The following is a 13,562-nucleotide window of genomic DNA, read 5'->3' as shown; positions in this document are numbered from 1 at the left end:
TGAAAATAAGTGAAAACGGTGGTCGGTAGTGAATAAAATTAATAAAATAAATTAGTTGGTTGATTTGATTTGTTCAACTCTCTTCAAATTCAACTCAATTCACTTAAACTCTTTTACAAAGTAGACAAGTTTAGGTTGAGTTTATAATTAATGAGAACTTAATTTTTTGTAGAAGGCAGAATGGGAAAACATCTATTTGCATACCACTTACACAATATTTTGTATTCCTTTTTAAATAGATTTTGTCATTCAATAAAATTACCATTTAAGATAAATGGTAGAAACCTCCAAACTTAACTATAATCAACCACACTGTCTATAGCAACTTGGGTTCGAACCCGACCCTTTCGTATTCTTTGGTCTAGGATCCTGTAATCATGGTTGTTGTTTATACTCCTTATTGTCTTGTTGTAGTGTGGGATTGTTTGTTTGGAGTTGTCGATTGTGTTTTGAATAGGTTAGGAGTTAGTTTTTCAAAAGAGTTTATGTCTGTTTCTCTTCAGGTTTGCTCGAGTGGTCTTTGGTTCCTTCCAGTATCTATGTTTGCAGTGAACTTCAAGGAGAGGGTGTTCTTTTCTCAAGCCATAGGTTGGTCGCTTGAGCAGTATTATGTGTCTAATGCTCGAGCGGTCTTTCTTTTGCTTGAGCGGTCTGTTTACAAGTCTAAACTACTGGGAAGTTGTCATTGTGCGCTTGAGCCTCAAGTTGGTCGCTCGAGCTGTTCCTTATGTGTGACGCTTAAGCAATGTTTTGGTCACTCGAACGGTCAGTGCGTATATTAGTACGGAAAAAATATATTTTCTTTCACTTTTTGATCTCTTTCTCTCTCTCTAAAAGGTAACTTTACCAAGTTTCTTCACCCTCTCTTTCTAGTTCTTGTCTAAATAACCCAATACACTAAAATCCGTTGGTCTCGCCGCCACAGTGCTTTGGAGAAAAGTGTAGAGCTCGTAAAGGTGAACAATTTAATCGGAAAGGTTTTCATTTTTAGCTCCGTCAAAAGTTAGGTTTTGTTCTTCTCTCCTTCTACTCTTGAGGTAGGGATTTCTTCAACCTCCTAGTATGATTCTTAGCCTCGCTATGTGTCCCTTGAAAAGTGTAGTGATTTGGGAGTAATGGGTTTGATTTAGGGTTTGGTTTTGGGAATATAAAAGAGGGGGTTTTGAATAGATTCATGGGAAATGTTATGGAAATGAGTATATTGTTAAGTTGTATTGAAACATTGGAAATTTTTCCTTTAAATATGTCTTTGAAAGAAATAGATATTTTGTTAGAAATCATTGGTTTTGAACTAAGAATAAAGGGAAAGATGTTAAGTTTTTGAAAAGATAAGATGAATGTATCTATTGATGATGAGAGTGGAGTTGGTTATGTATTATCACTTATATATTAAGATTATGAAATTATAATTGTTGTTTGAGATTTATCTTTTATATAGAAAAATCTGTTTTGGACCATCGGTAGAGGATAACTTTGATTGTTATAGGAATTGCATGAAGATTAGGTTAATTGAAAACAATTACTCATACATCTTGCATTGAACATTGTTTCATACTTAAGTATTGAAAAAGTATTGTTTTGAGAAAAATTGGTGAATACCTTAGTGAATCTAGTTAGGGGGTATGGTTGTGATATTATTTATGTTGGCATGTGTGTCCTTGGTGAAAGTCCAGAAATTCACATGGTTGGGTGTCGATCTTTCCGGTTAGTACAGATAAAATGGCTTTGGGAGTGCTTGTATAGCCTATTGACAGACACATACCTAGAGATTCCTAGTATTGTGTATCCATTGTCCTGTTTTCTGATTTAAAAAGTATTATTTTACGAATTGAGTTATAATCATGGCATTGCATTGTTTTGACAGAAAAATATAATGTTTGGGTAAATGGCGTATATATGCATTCACCGTATGACTTTGTTAAGTATCATACAGTGTGTTCAAGTATTCTCTACTGAGTTTTAGCTCACCCTATGTGGAAACCAACTTTTAGGTGCTGATAGTATGCCTCCACCAAGGACTTTGCTTGAGAGGATCGTGGAGCTGAAAGCTCATTTTGTTTTTCTTTTGTTGTAAATATTTTTGTACAAGCCTTGGACTTTTTACTTGTTTTGGGTTTGACCCACTTTTGTTGTAACCAAGTATCATCTTGGAAATATATAGCCACAAAGGCATGAACTTCTCTAAATTTCCTTTAATTTTCTGTATGTCACCTCGTTGTAACTGGTTTTTTGTGCTTCTTGGAGGGGTTTAGTCTCCTTGGGTACGATAGCCCTACAGTTCAGACTCTCGTGGTTTTGAATCTAGTTTCACAAGTGCAATGTAAAATAGAAAAATGAGAGAGTCCAATTCCGGCAAATCTTAAAAAATCCATTAATCATTGGAGATGCCAAAATGGACTGCATTGCCAGATTTCAAAGTTGCCATCTAAATATTTTTGAAATTTTTAGAAAACCCATGACTCATGCCAAAGGCCATTTGTCCGTCATAACCAAAGTGTCTCAACTTGGGAACTTAAATATGATAAGGAAAGGTCATGAATTGATCGCCTGTAAACATCCTATTTTTTACAGCCCTTAAGACTTGGGCACCTCATGTTGAACATTTAATGATGAAATAATGCGTTGTATAAGCCGTTCAATTTCTTCAGCAAAAAGCTTCGGTTTTGAGTTTTAAAACCTAAAACCTTGCACTCCTTCTGGACCAAAACCATTTTTTTTTAACCTGACCACTCAGAGGCCTGCTGTCCAAAATGTGGCCGGCAAGTCAATTTTTATTGGCCTGCCATCCCTCTTCATAGTCGGCCAGCCATATCTAGTGGCCAGCAGATATATTGCTGCCAGTTGTTCCCCCATGTGCATGCCTTGCACTAGCTAGTTCAATCCAGATATTTCTGACAGAGGAACCTATTGTTCTATAAATAGGTAACCATCCCTCATGGTTTTAGGTTAGAAAAATTTTCCAAGAGCCAAAAACTTGTCAAACACTCTCCCTCTCTATCTTGCAATATGCATACACTTCCAAAACCAAGATTTTGAGGCTCTTTGCTGAGATTATTGAGCCAAAATTTCAGCTCTTAAGGGTGATCACTTTGTGGTTTGTAAACCAAAGAACATCTTCTCTTCAAGAGGTATAGCTTTTTCTATCTTCTCTTTTATTTGTACTACTTTTTTCTCCTCTTTTTCACATTGTTTTGGACTGGTTTTAAGGGCTGAAACTTGTGATTTAAAAGCTACTAAAGGTAGAGCGGTTAATCACCCTTTCTTGAACCTTATTCCATAGCTTATATCCTTGTTTTTCCCCGCTTATTTATTTTCTTTTAGCTACTAATTTTCAGAGTTTTCAGAGGCTAAAACATGTGATTTTAAGGTCCCAAAAGTGGAGGGTTGGCCACCCTTCCTTAGGCTTGCTTACTAGCTTTATTCTCTTCTTTTTTTTGATTTACTTTTCCTAGCTTTTCAACATGATTCCAACACTGTTTCTTTTTTTTTTTTGTTGTCGTTATTTCGGGGTTGTTTTAATTGTTTATTTAATTTATGCCTTGAATGCTATGCTTGTGGTGGTGTAAACTCCTCATGGATTTAGGGGTTTAGGCCATAGACACTAATCCATTTGAGTTGATAGCTTTTTATTTATTATTTTTGTATAAATACTCATACTTATGATCATCACCTTTGCATAATCGTTTCTGCGACCTCCATTCTTTTTTTTTTCCCTTTGATTAAGAGATGTATCCAACACTAAATTGTTGCTTAATGCATGAGAAAGAGACTTTTCGTGCTTAAAGGTTTAATCTCTTAGAGGTTCATTACCAAGGCATTACATCTTTCTCATGTTAAGCACAACCTCTTATTTGACACTTTTCTCTATCGCTTTTACACTTAGTGGACGTAGTTATCACTTTTAGACAAAAATAAATAAGGAATAGAAAGGTAATATAAAAGAGGTTAATAAAATTGAACTAAAAGAGGCAAAAGGTAACAAAATTGAGTTGGGTTCAATCAGACATTATATTAAACCCATTGAGTCTTGAATCATTACATATTTTCTAGTGATGTTTAGTAATTCAAGAAGCACTGTCTACCACTTCCCTTGAGGTAACTCCATGATAGGGAGGAGGTGTTGTTGGTCTTTTATTTCATCTTATTAATCATTTGCCTTATTGGTTCATAGATCATCATGCAACAACTTAGCGACAATTGATGGTTTGTGAATCGAGTATACTCCTTCCTTGATCATTTTCATGATAGGGAGAAGCAGAAAGGGTAAACATCCCCTGAAAATACTCTATTTTTGCTCTGTTTCAATTCTGTGGCAGCAGGGTAGTACCCAAAATAGTGGCCGGTCGGCTAGTTTTCTATCTAGCCGACCATTTCTCAAGGTCAGCTGGCTACCATTATTTATGGAGAAAGTGTCATTTTTATGGCAGAACAGAGCAATAGCTAGGGGCAAAAAATAGAATAATTTTCTAACTACAAATAAAATAGATTTTGGCAGCAAAACAGAGAGGTTTCTGGGAGTATGTTCTCGTTTATGCGAGTGCGACGTTTCACTTTCTGTGGTCCTTTAAAATTAATGCTTTGATAGTAGTATGTTTAATTAATTAGATTCATTCAAAATTATAATAGCTAGTTAAATTCAGTTATTATAATGGCTTTAAATTCGGACATTTGAACCCTCTTGTATGAGGGCACATTTGTAATATTGTGTATGTCTTCCAACCTCCATTCTTTCTCCCTTTCATTTACTTGCTTACGATAGTCACATATAGCATCATATTGTGGTTTCATACCATGACCATGACTTGTATCCATTTTTGCATGCATTGGGCTCTATTCATCATTCTAACCTCGTTTTTATTTCCTACTTACTTGAATACGTACGCTATCACATGCTTTGAATTGAGCCATATATCATGTTAAATAACTGAACCTAATAGTTACATTTTGCATGTGTTGCATTAGTCACTTGTATATTAAAACATGCAATTTTATAACTATTTTCTTCTATTTTGGCTTGCCTCGGTTGAGTACTAGGTGAGCATTTTTGCTTTAACATATTGCACGAGTGTTTGTGTTGTCATATTGAGCATAATACCATGAGGTTACATGCTTATTGGACATACCTCTTGAATGCCTGTGGATGAAGGCTAATTTGCTTAAATTGGAATACATTTGATTAATGTACGTATGAGCTCACTTTTTCAAGTGGCACAAATTCAAAACTCTTTTTAAACAAAGCATAAAATCAAAGCATTCCAAAGTGGGTGAAATAGTCTATACTTATGTGCCTCACAAAGTTATATTAGCATAATAATTGGAGCAAGAACATATATTGTACATAAAAATCACATCATGATTAGTAGAGGCCAATATTTGATCGAGTGAGTGGGGTGCTCAATTCATGACCTTCTCCTCTTATACCTAAGTTCCCAAACCAAGACACTTTGGTTATGATGGACAACTGGCCTTTGGCACAAGTCACGGATTTCCTAAATTTTTCAAAAATATTTAGGTGATGACTATGTAATCTAACAATGCAGTCTATTTTTGGCATTTCTGATTGTAAATTGATTTTCCAAAATTGTCAGATTTGGACTCTTTTGTATTTTTCTGTGTCACATTGCACTTGTAAAACCAGATTCAGAACCACGAGAGTCTGAACTATAGGGCTATCGTATCTGAAGAGACTAAACCTCTCCGAGGAGCACGAGAAACTAGCTACAATACCTCACTCACCCGATCAAAGATCAGCCTCTACTAATCATGATGTGAATTTTATCAACATTATATGCTCTTGTTCTGATTTTATTATGCTAACTTACAATGTGAGGCATACAAGTATAGACTGTTTCGCTTGCTTTTGGAAATGACCTGATTTTATGTGATTTTTTAAAGAGTTTTGAGTGCACACAACTCAAAAGGAAAGAAATGAGCTCATGCATACATTTGATCAAAATCATCCCCAATGCAAGTAAAAATAACCTTCATCCACAGGCATTCAAACAGTTTATTTCGAGTAATCACGTAGCCTCACAGTAAGGTGCTAAGCATGGCAACAATCACACACATGAATATGCCAAAGCTAAAAAATGCTCACCTAGTACTCTGAGATAAACCAAAGAAAAAGAAAGCAATTAGAAAAATGTATGACCCTAACAATGCATATGACCAATGCAACACATACAAGAAAGCAACTAACTCAAAGCATGTGATAACGCAAAAATGGATGCAAAGCATGGCAATGATACGAAACGAAAACATGATGTTATATACAACCAAGGTAAGCGTGTAAATAAAAAGGAGAAAAAAAGGGGGTTGGAAGACATACAAATATTACAAATTTTCCCTCGCACAAGAAGGTCTGAATGGCCTAATTAACTAATTATTATAAACCCAAATGAATGAATTAATTATTTATTACAAGTCAGAATGAAAGCAACTAATTAATTACAAATTATTACAAATATCAAAGCCACTAATCTAGTGGACTCAAATGAGTGGCGAGTCACATGTGCATAACCAAGAACATCTTCTGGAAACCTCTCTGTTTACTGCCAGAACTTGCCTTGTTTACAGCCAAAAAATGATTCTATTTTGGCCCTAAGATCTGCTCTGTTATGCTATAAAATCATCATTGCCATACAAAATGCTTGGTCAGGTTGGCCTAATGCAATGGTTGGCCGTACGGAGTAATGGTCGGCTGGCCACTGTTTCTGAAGAATACCCTGCCGTAACAAAATTGGAACTGATCACAACAAAGAGTTTCCAAAAGTTGTTCATCCTTCCTACCCCTCCTATCATAAGGATTTTCAAGGGGGGAGTAGGTTTGCTTTCCAAACCATCAATCATTGTAAATTTGTTGCATGATGATCGTAAGAGCAATAGGAGAAGACTTAGCTAAACACAAAAACAAAGGTACCTTCTTCTTATAATGAAATGTATTCAAGAAAGGGGTTGATATGCTTCATAAATCATCAAATATCACAAGCTAGTATGTGATGATTATGGAGCAACCAAAACAAAAAATAATAACTCAAGAAGTGTTGTCAACTCATCTCCCTACTCATGGAATAAGGATAAAACATCCATAACCATGCTACAATGCAAAACTAGAAGAAAGTTTTCAACATTTCTCAATAAAGAGCTCTCTAAGAGTAACAAAGCAAGTAAGGAAAAAAAAGACAAAAAGCAAGCTATCTAACAAAGCTTAAACACACAACTTGCCAAAGATGTTGATAACTCCTCTTTGTCATGGAACAAGGATGAGACATCTATTTCCATGTTTCGAAAATGATCGACAAGAGAGTTTTTCAACACTTTGAACATGAAAACTACTACCTAGCTTCAAGGTGGAGAACACGAATATCAAAGCAAGAAATTTACACTAGACAAGTAAACTTGTGGCGGGGTGGCTAAGCCTAAGCTCTAATCCTTCCATGACCACAAGGTTCCAAGTTACATAAGGAAAGCCAAAAACAATCGGCTCAACGGATCGGTTGCTATATCCTAAACACGCCAAATCTGAGAGGACTTACAACAACACAAATATGATATTCAAAGCATAGGAAGTAAAAACACATGTAGCGGGGATGACTAGGACCCTTTTATAAGTCCATATTTAACCGTTTATAAGTCCATATTTAAGTCATATCACACAAAAACAAGTCTAAAACAGTGCTACAAAGGTATTGAAATTTAACCAAGGGAAGTGAAAAGAAAGCAAATGGTGGACAACTAGTGAGCTAGCCAATGGAAGGGTGGCTAGCTCGCCCACCTTTGACAAAGCATTAATCACATTTTTAGCTTAAAATAGCTCTGAAATCAGTATATGTAAATACAAGGAAAAAATAGAGAAAAGATGGTGAAAAAGTTTAAAGTTTACCTCTTGAAAGAGAGGAAGAACTTCTTAGTTAACAAACTACAAACTAAGCACTCTTAAGGAGCTGAAATTGTATTTAAATCTCAGCAAAAGCTTCAAGTTCAAGCTTATAAGATGTATCTACAGTGTATGTATATTGTAAGAGGGTATAGAAGATGGTTGTGCAAGCTATAAGCTCTTGGAGGATTTTTCTAACCCTAAACCATGAGGGGGGTGTTGTATTTACTGAAAAAACAGCTTCTCACATCAGAAATATCTGCAAAAGGGATAACTAGTCCAAAGCATGTGCATGGGAGCAGGTGGCTACTGCAAAATATCTGTTGCGCTAAACATGGCCGGCCGGCCATGAAGATGTATGGCCGACCCAATGAAAATGGCCTGCCGGCCATCTATCAGCCAAGTGTTCTCTGAGTGGTCAGGCTAGAAAAAATAAGGTTTTGGTCCAAATGGAGTGCAAGGTTTATGTTTTGAAGCTCAAAACTGAATCCTTTTGCTGAAGATTTTGAACGATTGCACAGCATAACATTTCATCATCGAGTGTTCAAAGTGAAACGCCCAAATCGTAAAGGTGGTCAAAATTGGGTGTCTACACTTGTGCCACATGTTATAGATTCAGAATTTAAGGTTTGTGAATGTATGATGCATGTGGTACCTTTTGTAATGATTATCAATAAATTAATGAAAGAATGAAATCTTCTTAGTTTTCACATAATTAGCGTACTTTATGGGATTATCTATTGTTGTTATTTGGGGGCGTTATACTGTCACCTTTCCACATGCTTGCAACCTTTCTTTAAAAGACCTCATCTCTAGCAACCCCCCCAACCCACCTCTTGCTCAGGTGAACATCCCTCACTCTTTTAGCCCCTACCGTTGCGATCTCTATCCCAACGTGACCCATGCAATTCCATTCACACTCAGCAAGTATATCTTTAACTAAGTAAGAAATAGAAATCATTGAGGAGAGGGTATACGAGAGAGATAGAGAGAGAGAGAGAGATCGCAAGGGAATGGGGTCCGTTGAAAGTGTGGCATCGTGGTGAGTTGCAGTGTTAGGGCATTGTAAAGGGATTGGGGTTGGCGATGGAGGTTAGAAATGAGGGTTTGCGAGTTGGAAAGAGCGACTGGAAAGACTTGGTTAGGAATGAGGCAATCAGGAATGAAGAAGGTAATGTTCGCAATAGCACCAATGATGTCGAGTATTATAAAATTGAAGATAAGGGCATTATAAAAAGTAAGGTAAATTACGCAAATAGTCCCCATAGTTTACATGATGTGTCAATTTAGTCAATATTATTTTAATTTGCTCGATTTTGCTCCTTTAATTTAACAGATTATGTCATATTAGTCTAATAAATAATAGCAGTTAGGTTTGGTAAACAGAAACTTTAACGATGTGTCAATTTGATTCTTATAGTTTATACGATGTGTCAATTTGGTCTCTGTCAAAATTAAGCAAATTAAAAGAATAAGGACCAAATTGACATATCGTGTAAATTACAGGGACCAAATTGACACATTGTTTGAACATATGACAACTTTCCATTTACCAAACCTAACGGCCATTATTTATTGGATCAATATGATACAATCAGTTAAATTAAAGGGTAAAATCAAGCAAATTAGAACAATAGAGAAATTAATACATAATGTAAACTATAAGGACTATTGGCATAATTTATCCTAAAAATCATGTGGTGTGAATTGAGAAAAGATTTTTGAAAAAAAATAATAATAATGGGAAAAATTAAACCTAACCAGACGTACCTTTAAATAATAATAATGAGAAACTCAACTCTGTTTTTAAATCATAATTTAGATGGAACATGTTAACCAGACGTACCTTTAAAATACAACTCAAAATTACTTTCAAAATTATTTTCTTCTCTTTTATTATTGTTATTATTAATCAATCAACTAATTACTTTTTCTCTCTCATCTCTCCTCTCACATTTTCTCATATTTTATACATCAATTAATCAAAAAAAATTTAAAATAGTACAAATCATCTCAAGATTATTTTAAAAATTCAAAACTCAAAATACAATTTCACATTCAAATTATAATTTTAAAACTAAATCAAATGAACCCTAAGTTTTTGAAATTCCAAAACTACGCCTTATACAGAAGTTTGTAATTGGATTAAAGTGAAAATGTCATAGAGTTTACGGACCAGTGTCAATTTATTTATTTATTTTATAGGATTAATGTGAGAAATCACTCGTATTTTTATAGGATTAATGTGTTTACACTAATGAATTCATTTGGGATGTGATTATTTTTAAAAATATTAGAGATTCTAAAAATTTCATTAAAAATTTTATCATATGTCTCATATAAGCGTGAGACCCACATGGATTTACATTGTGTAGGTTCCACACTCATGTGAGACATTTGGTTTTTGATAAAATTTTTAAAATTTCTAATATTATTCAATTACTTTAGTTAAATTTTTTATTTTTTATTAAAAGAAGTATAAAAAAATAACGAAGGTGGAGTGAAACAACTCCTAAATAGTGTTGGAGGAAGGAAGGAAGCAAGAGTAGGGTTAGTTGATGATCAAGTTAAGAAAGAACATATTCCCATAGGATAATGCATGGATAATAAAAAAACTTTGAAGAGTAGGTTGGAAGACGAAACGAACAGTAGGTGGTGCACTGGTACATTCAAACATTACTAGAAAACGCCTTAAAAGTAGTACTGTTTGGCATTAGCTTTTTTACTTAACAGTCAAAGATGATACCCGAAGTTTCAAGATATTGCTTCGCTACTAAGCTCTACAATCTCTCTCTCTCAAAGTTTTTTTATATATGTAGAACCATCCCCTGGGTTCAACTTCATTCACTTCATTGCATTTCTAGATCTCTTCTCTATACAAAGACATGCCTCCAGGTTGGGGACCGCCACCGGGAGGGCCTGGCTGCTGTGATTTTCTGTTTGGTGGTTTATGCCGAGCCATATCTTCTTGGTAATCTCTCTCTCTCTCTCTCTCTGTCTACAAGCTTTTATATATATATATATATATATGTCAGTTTAGAAGATTATTAATGTGATTTATGACTAATGCATTGCATACTTGCTTTGGTACCTAAATTGTATTTTTAATTAGCATACAGGTCAGTACAGGAACTAGTTTTTAATATGGAAAATGTTTGATATCTTAAAAAATTCTCACAAGATCATAATGATGTGGTAATGATAGGTGAATTTTTTTTGATTTATTACACATTCTACTACTATTGAGAATCTAACTCTCATAAGATCATAATGATGTGGCAATGATAGGTGAATTTTTATTTATTTATTACACATTCTATTACTATTGAGAATCTAACTCTCTTGTCACTAAGTAAATTTAATAATTTAAAATATGAATTTTTAATATTTCTTTATAATTTGAACGTGATATCAGACCGTGCAAATGTGGCTCCTATGTATTCTGTCTTTTATTATTATTTTTAAGGTCATGATTGAGACTCTCTCCTATCATCACTCCCACCATCCCCACACACATGTGGTGAGTGGTGATTGGAGGAGAAGGAAAAATAAAAAAAAGAAAAAGAAAAATTGGCCAATCATGTTGAGAGGGGGTCAAAGGGGGTGGGGAAAAGGGGGTCTTGAACATTATTGTTATTTTTATTAGTTTTATTTATCTTTATTTTGAAACCACAAGATATTTATTTTGGTTTGAAACCACAAGATTATTAAGCAAGAGAAAAATAATCAAGTTAGCTGATTTTTTTTTTCTTTTTATTGGCGCAATTTATTTATTTATTTATTTTTAAAAAAAATTCATACATAAACTCTGTTGGGAGATTTTTAGTTTATTTCATATTTTGGTCTGACTTTTTTTTTTTTTTTTTTTTTGAGTAAACTACCAATAGGTCCTAATATTTAGATTTAATTCCCATTAAATCCTATTAAAAAGTAGCCTTAGTAACTTTTTGTTGCTACTAAAAATTGACAATTAATGACTTTTTTTTTGTTACGATTTTCATAAATTGTCGCTAAAACTTACAATTAGTGGCGTTTTTCTGTGATGAATTTTTTAAATTGTCACTGATAGTTATAAATTAGTGACATTTTTTTGTGACAATTTTTAAACTGTCACTGAAAATTAATCATTAATAACTTTTTTTAATAGTGTTTAATGAAAATTATTGTTAATTGTCATAGAGTTTATTTGCCAATAAGTTCACTTATTAGTATATACTGGTAAGGGTTTTTTTTTTTTTTCTTTTTTCTTTTTTCTTTTTCTTTTTTCTTTTTTAATGGATTTGGATATACAGCTAATATGGGGTTGTTGTTTGTTTGGTGTTGGGCAGCTTTTACATATTGTGCTGCTGCTGCATCTTTGAGAGCTGCTGTGGACCATTGTTTGGTGGGCCTCCTGGACCTCCTGGACCTCCTGGCCCATTCGGTCCCCCCCCTCCATTTTGATTTAATCTGAGATATGCTGCTCATGTGGATGATGCCTTTTATGTGATTAGTACATAATATAATATAATGTATAATAAAATAAAGGACAAATTACAAATACCTCCCTCGAGATTTAGCTAAATTATAAATACCCCCGAGATTTTGGAAATTACATCCCGCCCCCTGAGATTTGTATTTTCATAACAATTTGCCCCCTGAAGTTTATATTTCATAATAAATTACCCCATAATTTGTTATGCAAATGTAACATTCAGGGGGAATTTATAATTTCTCAAACCTCAATGGGGTATCTGTAATTTAGCTAAACCTCGAGGGGTATATGTAATTTGCCCTAAAATAAAATAAAAACATAGATTTGTGATTTGGTGTTAATTGTGTGTGGCAAATTCTACATATTTCTTCCAGTTTTTTTATGAATTTTGTAATGCTAGTTTTCAGCTACTTTTGTCTTAATTGGGTTGGCATTATCTAGTCGAATTTGGATATTCTAATGTAATTTTTTGTATAATTAAAATTTAATTCTATAAAAATTAGGGTGCTAGGGTGATATATCGATTTTTAGATTTTCTTTACCCAAAGGTTCATGCGCTTTTTCATTGGGTCCATAAGGACATCTTTCTACAAAATGATCAAACTATCCATCTAATTTATTATTTTCTAAACCAAACCCTAACCAGTTCTCTCTCTCGCTGCTCGCTCTCTTCCCTCTACTCTCTCTCTCTCACTATCCAAACCAAACCCTAACCAAACTTTTATCTCTCCATTGTCTCTCTCTCTCTCTTCCTCCACCCATTTTCAACTCCTTTGCACGCCGATCTCCTCTTTTCTCTGTCCTCTCTCTCAGCATCTCTCTTTCTCTCTCTCTCTCTCTCTCTCTCATTCACTTCGTCGCATTCCTCTATCGGCGTCATCCCCAACGGCGATCCCGCCACCACCGTCGTCTCACACCATTGCAAAATCCAGTTGAAGCGGCAACGATGAACATACTCTCAAGTTCACAATGCTGATCTAGCGACGTGACTCGCCGATCGCCATCCTTTGTCACGCAGCACTTCCTTCTGTTGAAGCACCATTGTCTCCACCTTCAAACATCGCAGCTATTTTATGGAATCTTTTTAACAGATTAACGATTTTTTTGAAAAATCTTGATCAATTTATATATATGGATTCAAATATGATAAATATATATATACCCGAATTTCATTTTGAGAAATAAATATTATTGCTGAATTACTTTTGTGCA

General features: G+C 34.5%; 1 long non-coding RNA gene across 1 annotated transcript; it reads left to right on the top strand.

Moving 5' to 3' along the window:
* Positions 1 to 10,423: 10,423 nt before the first annotated feature.
* Positions 10,424 to 12,772, top strand: LOC114265837 (uncharacterized). The gene is made up of 2 exons (XR_003630477.2): positions 10,424 to 10,847; positions 12,205 to 12,772. It is a non-coding gene; the product is annotated as an uncharacterized LOC114265837 (long non-coding RNA).
* The last annotated feature ends 790 nt before the right edge of the window (positions 12,773 to 13,562 follow it).

This window comes from Camellia sinensis, chromosome 2 (genome assembly GCF_055761805.1).
Source record: "Camellia sinensis isolate YWXY chromosome 2, ASM5576180v1, whole genome shotgun sequence".
NCBI classification, from domain to species: Eukaryota; Viridiplantae; Streptophyta; class Magnoliopsida; order Ericales; family Theaceae; genus Camellia; species Camellia sinensis.
Note: the sequence above shows the minus strand (reverse complement) of the source record. Positions and strands in the feature narration are given on the sequence as shown.